At 45.6% G+C, this 13,991-nt stretch overlaps 2 long non-coding RNA genes across 2 annotated transcripts in view; one reads left to right on the top strand and one right to left on the bottom strand.

Moving 5' to 3' along the window:
- LOC132464803 (uncharacterized) overlaps positions 1-13,991 on the top strand; it is a 216,888-nt gene that overhangs the window by 63,612 nt on the left and 139,285 nt on the right. The window lies entirely within an intron of this gene.
- Positions 8,822-12,470, bottom strand: LOC132464802 (uncharacterized). The gene is made up of 3 exons (XR_009527351.1): positions 11,819-12,470; positions 9,362-9,437; positions 8,822-8,944 (listed from the first exon to the last, which is right to left on the bottom strand). It is a non-coding gene; the product is annotated as an uncharacterized LOC132464802 (long non-coding RNA).

The following is a 13,991-nucleotide window of genomic DNA, read 5'->3' on the forward strand; positions in this document are numbered from 1 at the left end:
ACAGCAGTAGAAGCTGTAACTATTGTCACGAGGAGGGACATTGGAAGGCAGATTGCCCTGCATTAAAGGCTAGGCACCAGGTATTGTGAAGAGTTGGTTGGTATGGAAAAGGGATGGTTGGTCGGTATGGAGATGAGTTGGTTGGTATGGAGATGAGTTGGTTGGTATGGAGATGAGTTGGTTGGTATGGAGATGAGTTGGTTGGTATGGAGATGAGTTGGTCGGTATGTGGGAGGAGGTGCGGCCCTTGTGGTTTACACAGATCATAATCCTCTGACCTTTTTAAGGTCATTGCGGTGTCCGAATCAGGGGTTGATGAGATGGGTTTAGTTTCTGCAGGGATATGATCTTGATATTTGGCATATCAAAGGGGTGGATAATGTCATTGCCGACGCGCTGTCAAGTGCTCCTTTGCCATGAGTGAATGTGACTAGTGGTGCCATTTCATGCTGTTTGTGTTGTGTTCTTCTGTCTGTTCTCTTAATTTGCTTCTCCAGGTACCAGGGTTGCTGAGGTCAGGTGGAAAAGGAGCATGACATGGCCAGGGTGGAATGTGTTTTCTTTCTTAGATTTGTCTTGTCTTTGAATTAATTTATTTTTGGGGAGGATCATTTCAGGTCAATTTGTTAGTATGTGCCGGTGTTCCCTTTGGTACACCGACTTTATGGGGGGGGGTGTGACGACCCCGCCTACTTATTGACTACCTATCTTCATTAAGGTGATCAGCTGATGACATCAGCTGGATCTGGAGCACCTGGGACCGGTGCTCCAGCCGAATAAAAGAGCAGCTGATTGCCTGTTGTGGGCGCTACTCTTTGGCCCTCCTTGCAGGCGTCCACACCTTTTGGGGTTTTCGTTGGCGGTTTTGTTAAGTTATGTTTTGTATGGAAATAAACCTTTATTTTATATTGGTAATGCATCGTCTCTCCCGTTTTTGTCATCGCCTTTGAGCCGGGTTATGACAAGAGAAACGGGTCCAAACTGATATGATATGCAACAATAACAGCAATAAGCTCGCGACCATATAACATCTAGCACGTGAGAAAATACAAAAAATAACCGTCAGCTGCCTGCCAACAACCAAATTTGATGCCCACAACTTCACATCGTCCAGTAAACACGGCATTCAATACCAAAACAAACAAACAAGGAAACCGGTTCACTTAGCCAAGGTAAGGCAAACCCCACCCGTTTGACAAAGTACCGGCTAAATTGCTAGCGCTAGTCGTAATGTTGTAAACAAATTCGCTAACAACTGTAGCTAGCCAGCTAGCTAGCCAGCTAGCTAGCCGCCAGCCAGCTAGCTAGCCGCCAGCCGGGTTACCGTCTAGCCGCTACAAAATAAATCAATTATAGCCTACCTCTTACGACAGCAAAATTACAAAAAATGGCAGAGAGTAAAATAATTTTATCAAAGAGGTCGCTGCGAAGGCATGTTAAAAGAGGAATGGATGCTGCGTTGGCAGCGCTTCATGCTAGCGGGCCCACTCACCTTAACCTGGCCGCTGGCGCAGACACATTAGATACACCACCAAGTGTCCCAGCTTACACCGAAATAGACAACGACGACGCAATTGAAAGCGGAGATGGGGATTGGGTAATGGCATCAGAGGAGAGCGCCTCCTCTGGCGAGGATGACTGGGAGTTCAATGATTTGTCGAGCTCTAGCAGTGGCTCAGATTCAGAGGAGGGGGGCAGTTTTCAAAGGGACTTAAGACATGAGCTCAAGGAATGGGCAATCACAACAAATACACCAATTTCCCACATTTCCAGCCTGCTCTCCGTGCTTCGCAAGCACTTCCCAGATTCCAAACTGCCAAAAGACGGCCGCACTCTCCTGTCAACCCCTACTTATGCGGAGATAGTACCAAAAGCTGGGGGGAACATGCACTATTTTGGTGTGGCAAAAGGGATCTTGGGCCGAATGCAAGAACAGGACTTAGCTAAAAACCAAACACTAAAACTACAAATAAATGTGGATGGCCTGCCCCTTTTTAAAAGCAGCAGCCAGCAATTTTGGCCAATTCTTGCACTAATTGAAGAGGACCCCATTAGATCCCCATTTCTAATTGGTTTATATTGTGGATACTCCAAGCCAACCGATGCAAGCGAGTACCTCTCTGACTTTGTGGCAGAGATGGGGAAGCTTGCATCTGATGGCTTGGAGTATCAGTCAAAAAAAATTAAAATCGAAATTTCCTGTTTTGTCTGTGATGCACCGGCAAGGGCATTTCTAAAAAAACCTAAAAGCACACAATTCCTATTACGGCTGCGAAAGGTGCATGCAAGAGGGCTCATGGGCGAACCAACGCCTAAATTACTCCGAAACAGATGCGGTTCTCAGAACCGATGACAGTTTTGCCACAAAAGTCAACCAGGAACATCACAAAGAGGGCGACAGTCCATTACAACACCTAGATGTAGGCTTGGTGACCCAATTTGTGCTGGACTTTATGCACCTGGTGTGCCTAGGAGTGATGAGAAAGTTGATCTGGCTGTGGCAGAGAGGGCCCCTTCCAACCCGCATTGGGAGTCAATCCATCTGCATTATTTCGGAGAACTTAATCAAATTGGGCAAGAGGCTGCCAAAGGAGTTTGGACGCAAGGGAAGGTCCCTCCGTGAGGTTGATCGGTGGAAGGCCACTGAATTTAGGACTTCTTTACTATACACTGGCCCCATTGCATTAAAAAAAAAAATACCAAAACACATGTATCAACATTTTCTGTTACTCCACGTAGCAATAACAATTTTATGTTCCCCCCGTCTCCACCACCGTTATTGTGACTATGCGGAAAATCTCCTGGTAGTGTTCGGTCAGAATTTTCACGCCATCTATGGGGAGTTTCTGGTGTATAACGTCCACAGCTTGATCCACCTGGCAAGTGATGTTAGAAAATATGGCCCACTACCCCAAATTTCAGCCTTTCCCTTCGAAAATTTCTTGTATAAATTAAAGAAACAAATTAGAAAGCCAAACCAGACATTACAACAAATTGTTAAACGATTAACGGAAAAATCAAGCATCAACCCAGTCTGTCCATCTTCCCATAACCAAAGTTCACCCTCAACAACACAGTACGCCACTGATAGATTTACCCTGTCCACAAAGGATGGGAACAACACAGTTCGTGTGGTGGTGCCACTTTTAAAATAGAGGCAATTAGCAGGACACTTGGTGGATACGTCTTTTGTGGCGAGGCAATATTTAGACCAACGTCCATTTTTCAACCACCCTGTTGATTCAACTGCACTGGGGACAGCTGTGGTTGGGAACCTGGCAGAAGAGACCACGTCAATTGCCGTTAAAGATATTGACTTTAAGATGGTCACGTTAGAATACAAGAACAATCTTGTGGCATTTCCACTCAACCACAACTAAATTAATTTAAAAATGATTCATATTTCAATCAATTAAATCGGTTATCTAAATTCAATGTGTTCAACTTTTTCAAAACTTCTTTTCTGTTTAGATGTATGCGGTAGTGCATTTTACCGAGTCAAACGAGGTGGAGGTTGTGCCTTGCTCGTGGTTAAGTTTGGATGGCAAGGTGTCTTTTTGGCCACCGTATAAAGACACCAAGCGGACGAAAGTTGCAGTCATCAAAGCGCTATGCCAGATGAGACCTGGGGAGTTTTTTTGTGGAGGTGGTGAAAACCTTTGGTGAGACAGACAAAAGTAGGATGTACCACTTTTCTCCCCTTAGGCTTTAAAAGCTTTACTCACTTCATTGTTGTCTTCAACAATGAAGTGAAACGTGTGTGAGTGCTTGCACAGGGCGTGTATGATGCGTCAGTGCAGTAGTGCTGGAGTAGTAGTGCTTGTAGTTAGTGTATGCTGTATGCTGCCCCTGCTTGCTACTCTCTGCTTTCAGCTACTGCCGTCGGCTAGCCCTCTTTGTAGGGGGTGAAAAGAGGAGCCGAGTGCGTAAGTCTCCTCCTGCTGATACACAGCCTCTCTACCGCCAAGACTCCTACAGTGCCTCCTCGTGGCCACACACGGTAACTGGTACCTTGCGGTTCCAGGCTAAACTGGTGGAGATCTCGGAGTAGCAGTGGGCCCCAGTGACACGGTGTGCAGGCCCGCCAGCATGCGGACACGCCCTGGCACCTGTCAACCACTGTCCCAGCTATGGGTAAATAGTGAGCAGATAGGGCTCTGCCATGGTAGGCCACCCATCTAGGAGAAGGTCACTCCGAACAAAAACCACAGGCGTTGCTCGCGCCTGGCTCCGCACCGTATACCACCTGAAGGTGTGCAGCAAGGGCGGACGAAGGCATTAAGCCTGAAACGGCCAGAGTAGGGCTGTGAGGAGCTGCGCCCCACAGTCTTTAATAATGCGCAATGTATAGCTTCCATGGAGACACAAGACATCGATAATCCTATACTTCCAGCAGCGGGAGTCCGCAGGAACCACGCAGCGGACGGTGGTGCTGGTCCTCCTCCGGGGGGACACTATGACGACTGGACCCCAAACCCTCTCCAACGGGGAGGGAGGGTTCAGTCTGACCACAGCCCAACGTCCAATGCACTCTTGCGCTGTAGAAGGCCACTTATTATGGCAACCTACAACGCAAACACAGTGAGGGAAGAGGCGAGGTTGGAAGAACTAGCGCACTGTGCCGAGGATAGGGGAGTGGAGATCCTGGCAGTCCACGAGCATAGGAGAGTACACACAGACCAGGCAATTAACTATCGCAGAGTGGGGGGACGCACGTTCATCACCTCATCTGCATGGCGTAATGATGCCCAGGCAGCAACGGGTGGCGTGGGACTCATGGTGAGCCCCCGAACACGAAAGGCCCTCCGTAGGGTGCACTCGCACACCAACAGGATCCTTAGTGCCGATTTCGAGGGGAACCCAGTAACAACGGTCATGAGTGTATACTCTCCCACCAACGTAGCACCGATTGAGGAAGTGGAAAAGTTATACGATGACCTAAGAACAGCGATCCACCATGTGCCGGCTCACAACTTCCTCATAATCCTGGGGGACTTCAACGCGAGACTCGGACCGGAAGACGCACCGTTCACGTACCACACCAATACCAACCGCAACGGAGAACATCTAGCTGCCCTTCTTACGGAACATGAACTACTGGCCGCCAACACCTTGTTCCGTAAGAGAATGGGCAAGAGATGGACATTCCAGGACCGAGCCAGCAGTATGCAACGTCAGCTGGACTACATACTGGTAAGGAGGAAGTGGAGGAAGTCCATCCTAAATGCAGAGTCCTACAGCACGTTCGATTCTGTAGGCTCCGATCACCGTGTGGTCGCCACGAGGCTGCGCCTGAGCCTAAGGGTCCCCAAGAGCGCCCCGAGAGCCCGGCCTTCGCGGGAAGCCCTGAACTCCAGGCCAAATACACAGCGGAGGTGAGAGCCCGCCTACATCTGGCCGAGGAAGGGGAGCCAACGGCCTACGAGCGGTTCCTATCCGCCAACGAAGAGGCAACCAGGAAATGGGTGCCAACAAAGGGGAGACATAGAGCCTCTCCTAGGTCCAAACACCCGGAGGTTGTGCGAGCGCGGACACTGGTGGAAGAGGCACGCAGAAGCTTTGAGAGAGAGGGGACCGCAGAGAGTCGGGAGGAGCTGAACAGCGCCAAACAGCAGCTGTTCAGCACCTACGACAGGATCAAAGGGGAAGAATTGATGGAGAAGGTGAAGAAGGTGGAGGCAGAACATGGCAAACAGAGATACAAGGAGTCATGGAAGGTCATAAACGAGATGAGTGGGCGCAAGAAGACGAGAGAGGGACAGCTAGCAGGCTGCAGCCCAGAGGAGAGAGTGACCTCCTGGTTCACCCACTTCCGGGATCTCCTAGGCACCCACCCAACAGTGGACGGAGCTGAGGAAGAGATACCTGCAGTCCTCACAAACCTCAACATTGACGATGGCCCCTTTACAGCTACGGAGTTTGCCACAGTGAAGTCCACCCTGAAGCAAGGAAAAAGTGCTGGGCCGGACGGTATCCCCCCAGAGGTCCCTAAACACTGCGATCTCGATAACATCATACTGGAGATCTGCAACCAGGCTCTGATAGAAAACATCAAATCCGATATATGGTCCCTCTCTAATATCATCCCGGTGCCCAAGTCTGGAGATCTGGCTAAGCCGGACAATTATCGTGGCATTAGCCTGACCTGTGTCATAGCGAAGATGTACAACCGCATGATACTAAACCGGATTAGGGACGCCATTGACCCACACCTGAGGGACAACCAAAATGGCTTCAGAAAGGGAAGGACCACCGTAGGCCAGATCCTGGCCTTAAGGAGAATCATTGAGGAAGTGAAGAGGAACAACTTGACAGCGGTGCTATGTTTCATTGACTTCAAAAAAGCATTTGACTCAATAAACAGAAGCATGATGCTGAAAATCCTTAAAGCTTACGGGGTCCCCCCGAATCTACTCCGGGCTACAGAGGCCATGTACAAGGGCACAAGAGCCAAGGTGGTAACCCCAGATGGCATCAGCGAGGGGTTCGACATCCTGGCAGGGGTGCAGCAGGGGGACACTCTTGCCCCCTTCCTCTTTATCATAACCCTTGACTACGCGCTCAGGAAAGCCATCAACGGGCGGGAGCAGGAGCTGGGCTTCACAATCACACCAAGGAAGTCTAGAAGAAGCCCTGCTGTAGCCCTGGCAGACCTAGACTACGCAGATGACATCTGCCTGGTGTCTGACCGCGTGGAGCAGGCACAGGAACTCCTGAACAGAGTAGAGGTGGAATGTGCTAAGGTTGGCCTCAGACTGAACATAAAGAAGACTAAGGTAATCACCTATAACATCTGCACAGACCATCTGCCGATTACAACATCAGAAGGCAGCTCTTTGCAAGAGGTCAATGACTTCAAATACCTGGGTTCCTGGGTAAAGTCCACAGAACAAGACCTTAAGATCAGGAAGGCAATGGCGTGGAGGGCCCTGAATGTTATGTCAAGCGTGTGGCGCTCAAATCTCCCCCGTCGCATAAAGCTGAGCCTATTTCATGCCACTGTGGAGTCCGTCCTCCTGTATGGCTGCGAAAGCTGGACCCTGACGCCCACCCTGCAGAAGTCCTTGGATGGGTGCTACACCAGGATGCTACGAGCAGTGCTGAATGTAGACCAGAATGCCCACATTACCAACAAGGATCTGTACGGGCGGCTGCCGAGGCTCAACCAGAGGGTAGCATCCAGGAGGATGAAGCTGGCCGGCCACTGCCACAGACATCGGGAGCTCCCGGCCAGCAGGCTGGTCCTGTGGGAACCAACGCGCGGGCATCGATCGCGAGGACGTTCCGCGCTAACGTACGTGGACGTGCTTAAGAAAGATGCGGGAGCTGAAAGTTCTTCGGAGCTGGCCGGGTGTATGGAGAACCGAGAGGATTGGAGACTCCGATGGAAGCTCGTCTGAGGACGACCGAGAGAGAACAGCCAATTATGATGCAGCGCGTATGAACCTGAAAAAAGCCCAAACCAGGAGCACCCTGACATCAGATGATGAAGGGGGTAAAAGAAGGAGAATGTAAGCACTGTGCAGTAATCTATACTATGAAAACCATCAGCTACACAAAACAATGCATGCTTATTGAGTGATTTCTTTTCTAATGCAGCCCTTCCTCAAAGCTGAAAGAAACTGTGCCTGCAGATGAGAGGGAGAAGCATACAAGGTCTGATTACAGATGGCCATGCATTATCACTCACATAAAGACATTTTGTGATTGGCAAGTTTGCAGTCTTACAAAACTGTTGTTGTTCATACTCTTGTACTGTTCCAATGTAGGGCTAAGAAAAAAGAAAAAAAAGGAGTCCTCCACAAGCCCCTGCTTTCCCCACCTGCTTTTAGATCATCACAGCAGGACATACATAAAGGTATAACACATCATTCCAAATCTGAATTCTGCTATTCTACTCACTATCTTTTTTGAATGTCTCGAATCTGGGAAATTTGAATGTAATGAACTTCAATACACTGACTACACTGATTATAAATATACATCTTCTTGCCTACAGTTGCTGCCCACACATCAGCTGCTCTTGAACAGGCTTCTGCCCAGATCTCTGGCAACATTCAAAGTCAATTCGGTACACAAACATCTGGCCTTACACAGCAATACTGAAAATCTGTTTAAACTTAAGTCTGTTAATTTTAGCAAAGGGTCTTGTCATGATGTTTTTCTGTCCTGTAGAACGGGATCATGCACTCCTGCGTGCTGTGGAGTTGAAGGCCTTGGTGAGGCAGAACAACCTCCTCCTCCAGGCCCTTACTAGGCAAAAAACTACAGCAGCAGCAGCAGCAGACACTCTATCTGAGGAATTTAAGTTCCCAATGAACTGCGAGGAAGACCTTCAAAGGGTGGAGGATCTTCTGAGGGAGAAATCCCAGGAAAAGGCCCTGGTATAGTCATGACTTCTATAATACTGATATATTTCAGTTCTTTGCTACAATGCATTACCAAAGATCAAAGTGCATGAAAGTCCTTGTGCACAACCCTTCAGCTTTCCAGGTGCAGGTGTTAGGCAGGAAAACGTGATCAAATATGAAAAGTTAATTAAACACCGCACACTGGATACTGTTCTTTTTTCTCTTTATTTTTAGGAGCGAACAACGCGTTTCGCCCAATGCGTTTTCAGGTTCAAACCTGTAGACGCATTGGGCAAAACGCGTTGTTCGCTCCTAAAAATAAAGAGAAAAAAGAACAGTATCCAGTGTGCGGTGTTTAATGAACTTTTCGCATTACCAAAGATGTTCATTTTGAACGGTATGCTGACTATAAGCCATAATAAGTTATTCTAAAACATTACTTTCCATTCTTACCTGCAGGCAGCACACCTTAGTGCGCTTGGGGGCTGCAATCCTGGTGACGCGGTTCGAAGAATCCTTCGCCACATCCTCACCAACCACTTCGCGCTGCAATTCAACTGGCTTGGCAGAGGAGGGAAGAAGCTGGCTTTTGCCTCTTACAAGGTGTGCAATGCAGTAAGAGGTATGTAAACAAATCACTCATTGAGCTATGAATTATGAAATGGATTCATTTCTTTTGAATAACCATGGAGTGTACTGCATGCATCTTGTCATTAAACACTTGTAATGCACTTTGTACCATTGTATTATTGGCCAGGACATGAAAAACGGATTACTAATCTCAAAGGATCTTTCCTCCTCAATAAATCAATGTTAAATAAACTAAATAAATACACTTTCTCTGTTTAGGTGCATCGGCTAGCCAGAACATTTCGGCCAGCGACTGCGAGGCAGTTATTAAAAACTGGCTGAAGTGCAGCGGTGACCGGAGTGGAGGAAGAAAGAGGAGAGAAAGCAGAGTGCATGAAGGTATGCATGAACAGCAAACCATCAAATACTGGAAATGAGACTTACATAGCTTTCTCTTGAAGCGTTTGAGGGGCAAGAGGGATGTGCTGAACCTTTTACAGTTTGATGGAGCTTTACCTAACATGGAATTTAAAAGTTATTCTTCAAGGTGTTTGATTTCCTGTTGAACCAGACCCTGAAATCCACCATCCTAGTGCACCTTTAACCTGTTAAGCCCCGGCAGTATTTTGGTTTTTTTCCGCCTATACACATACCTAAATGCTTATAACACAGTAACCCTAAGTCCTAGATGGATGTATGATACTTCATTTGAAAGCTGACAAGCCATAGTTTCTGTAGATATGTTTATTTGGCATGTATCATACACACAACCTAAATGACATCAGTTCAGACATGGCTCTAAATTTTTTTGTCTTCGAAAATAATTGTAATAGGTCATAATTGAACTACAATAACTAGGATGTGCTTTATGTAAGGCATATGGCAATATGCCAAATACCTTCTACATCATGCCAACTACACCTGGAAGAAAACTTGGAGTTCTAGGCCTAAACCTTTGGGAGTTAATGGAGTTTTTATGGTGTGTTGTCACTGGCGGCACAAACCTCTCCAAAATGTCTCCAAATGGCCAAATTGTGCCAAATGCATTTACTCACTTCTGTGACACTGGAAACATTACTGAAGCATTTTGGTGACTATAAAACCTTTCTCCATGATTCAAAACATAATTTTTTCACACATTCATTTGATATGGCCATATTGAGATATTGTCATGTGATGAGACACTATCGGATAGTAACCATCATAGAAAAATGACAGAATATACTGGACTGAATTGACCTACAAACACAATGCAATGCACAAATGTCACCAAATATAATGAAGAAATATATAAATGCAATTCAATGGGGTGTTATTTACATAGAAAACAAATAAACACAGATTTATGATATTACATACTACACAAATCAACAGGAAATAACTGTACATAAACAGAATGATTGTATTGCTAGCTTGACGCAGTGTTGACGCAGCTTTATATCTCGGCTCATACGTATCACACCTGGACACGCCTGGCAGCGTTGGAAAGGTAAACTCATTGGCTAGAAGCCCAAGTGATTGATATATCAATAGCCAATACGGTGTCCCTATACTAAAGCCGCGTAACAAAGTAGACAAAGCCCATTGGCCCTTCGAACTGGGAGCGCTCCATCTACTTCACGGGCTGTACCGGGGTGAAAACTGAACAGAAAAAGACGGGGACACTTTTATTTTGTAGCCAGCAAAGTGATGAAAACAAGCATACCCAACAACTCCATATTGGCGGTAGAGAAAATATCGATACGAGTGCGAACGTCTGGATGTTAGTTGACGAACAAAGTTTGGAGATGGTAAACAAATGGACTGATGAAAGTTGAAGCGGGTTATGTCGCTCCGTAGTGGAAACATATCGTCAACAAACCCAAATCGCCCACCGGTGGGCGATTGGGTCTTAAGAGGTTAAGTAATTTACTAGTAAATAAATCCAGATAGACTATTTACAACACCATGGAGAATCAAATTACTCTAACAGAGTCAAAAATCTGTGTAAATTCTGAAGGTGGCCAGTTTCAACTTTACAGCTCTTAATAGGTTACACAATAAGTACATTTAACTCTGAGAATGTTACTGACCAAAGAGTACAATTAACACTATTTTGAGTGGGATGTGAGCATGTGGCATGTGGCATGTGAGAACAAAGAGAGGAGGTGAAACTACTTTAAGAAAAGTATGTGAAAGTTTTAGAGGTGGACTTCAGCGTGTGGTTCAATAGGCAATTGTAGTAGAGTATCATTTTGGAGTCAATGGTGGGTACATGTACTATATGACTTGTATTTCTTTAACATTTGCCCTCTAATATAAGCCCATATAGCCATATTCCTTGCATCTTATGGAAAGACAAGACATAAAGTCAATTCTAAACGTAATGACAAAAAAAATAAACTCCCCAAACGGCAAATTGGCACAATATCCTATCCACCCGTTTTTTACATTTCCCACTTACAATTGGTAACTTTAATCGTAGTTCTTAAAATCGGTAAGTAATGTTTGGATTTCACCATAAAATGTAGAAAGCACGTTTCCCGTTATCGCCAAAAGCATGGTTGCAAAATAGCATAACTAGGCTACTGTACGACGTCGGTCTCAGGGATGTTATTTTCCCCTCAAACTTGCCTTCTTCGCTCAACACTATTTCTTTAATTTTAGAACAATGATGAGCGAATTTGAACGAATTTAGTAAGGAAGTGGGAAAGTCTCCCACTAACTCTTGGCAAACAGCTAACTAGCACTAGAGATTAAAAAAGCTAGTAAGCACATCAATCAGTAGCCACGTGTTGAGAGAAAATGCTGCTAAAACTATCACAGGGCTTCATCATTGATATTGAACAGAATAATATTCAAGTCAATGGCATTAATACAAAAAGCTTGATTTAGAAAGCAAGAAAGCCAAACATTACCCATGTCACCAAATTGTACGCTTAACGATGGTCTTCTACATTCCAGGTCCCCAGCAGTTCAGTCTTCCTCCTCCGAGTCCTTCACCGGTCATCCTGGATGATACAACTAGCAGTTCTAGCAGCGACAGTGACGACGACTGCAGCAGCCTGGAGTGACCCGCCTTCCGCCTGCACACCGACTCGGATTTTAATTCATTTTTAATTAATTTATTCTTCTTCTTATTATTATTATTATTATTATTATTATTATCATTACAAGCATTTAATAAATGTTAACACTTTCCGGTTTAATTCCATGATGTTTGAATGGTTTTTGAACTCAAAACTCTTGTTGCTAGGTTTAATTAAAAGGAAATTCAAATTATTTGGTAAAGGCAAATTAATACAATTTGGCTACCTTAATTATAAGTTGGCAATTGGCGATAAGCCAACGGTGGCCATCGGGGGATAATGCACATTGGTCAAACGGTGGCCCTACGGCCGAAATGACGCGGTTACGTCGCTATGCCAACGGTGTGCCAACGTTAGGCCAGCGGCCAAAATGTCGTAGGGCCAGCGTTGGCTCACACCGTCAGGCCAACGATATGCACCGTTGGCTCACAATGTTTTGCCAACGTAGGGCCAACGTATGCTTGCTATCTGGGTATACACATGACAGGACACGCATATCTTTTCAATTTTTATTCATTCAGAATATTTACATACTATTTGAAAATGAAAGAGGCTGGGATTTTGTTTTATATCATTTGTTTATATTGTTCAGTAGTATATGCCTAAATGAGGCCGTAGCACAGTTAACGGACGAGCAAAGGTGGTGACGTCATCGAGTCCGCTGCTGTTCCAATTGCAGGTACGTACTCGCGTGCTCGCAAGTCTGTGCTTGAAGTACGGACTTGCCAAGTCCGTACTTGCAAGTCATCGAGTCCGTAGCACGCGTGCTAGGAATTGAGAAACGGCCTTAGTACATACTATTTCTGTCCAGTGTCTACTACTTGACCATACTACACTTGACTGTGTAGTACGGTCTACAGCTATGCGTAGAACGCCTCCGAACGCTTCCGAACATCGCCGAAACTCCACCGCAAGTTTGGAGATGACGTATCTCCCCTCAGATGCCGGCAAAATTACCTTGATAAGTTACCTGTTTTCCGTCTTGTCATCGTTGCTATTAAATTAAAAATGTCTCTTTTTACTTAATTACTTACTTTACTATTTTACTCTTTTTTTCGCCGCTTTCTACGACGTCTTTCTGGTGGTGACGAGTCAGCCATCTCTTCTTCGTTCGTTACTTGACTCCTGTTGCATTGTGGGATAGCGTAGTGAAGTCCGTGGTTTACTTTGGCGGTAGTACGCATTCGGAAACGTCTTCCGTACTACAGAATGCATACTGAGTATTCGGACGCGCTATATTTTTTGCGTACTACAAAATGCATACTATATAGTATGCAAGTATGAGTATTCGGATGCAGCCCAAGGGTCCTTCAAATGCGGCCTACGAATGCAGCCTTCTTTTCCCGGATTTGAAGGATGCATCGGCTGTATCCTTCACGGCCCAACGTATCCCAAGATCCTTCACGGCCCAACGTATCCCTCCCAAGATTCATTGCGCACTCAATCAATGGAGTTGGCGGAGAATGGCGATTTAAGTTTTGCATTTAAATGTAAGTATTTGGTTTCTAGTCACTGGAGTATTTAACGATACAAATGTTAAAAAAAACAAGGGCCCTTAAAACTTTTTTCATTAAAGTAATAGGCAATATAAGTAAGGTAACGTTAGTTAGTGACGCTGTAACGTTAACTAAGAACACCCGTTAAGCCCTATAGTTTCAAATTTAAGAGGTCAAAGTTATATTTACCGAAATTGTGTCGATTATATAGATAATTTGCTATTCTGTAACGTTAGATAAATGGACCAACGCGAACACAGGTTGTGGACCCTGGTTTTCAGACCGTAACGTTACAGACGTTGGGATTGAGTACACAGATAACTTGGTTATTTTGCTATTTAAGCTGCTTTTGTTTGGTAGTGTATAGCAAAACTAATTCTAACATTTGGTTTTGGTTTAGGGAGCCAGCAGCATACTGCTCGATTTATTCTATTGAGGGGGGAGAACGATGAGCTGTTCACCGGGGTGAAATACTCAGCAAGTGTGGCTTGGGGGTAAGGAAACAA

Source organism: Gadus macrocephalus, chromosome 1, assembly GCF_031168955.1.
Source record: "Gadus macrocephalus chromosome 1, ASM3116895v1".
NCBI classification, from domain to species: domain Eukaryota; kingdom Metazoa; phylum Chordata; class Actinopteri; order Gadiformes; family Gadidae; genus Gadus; species Gadus macrocephalus.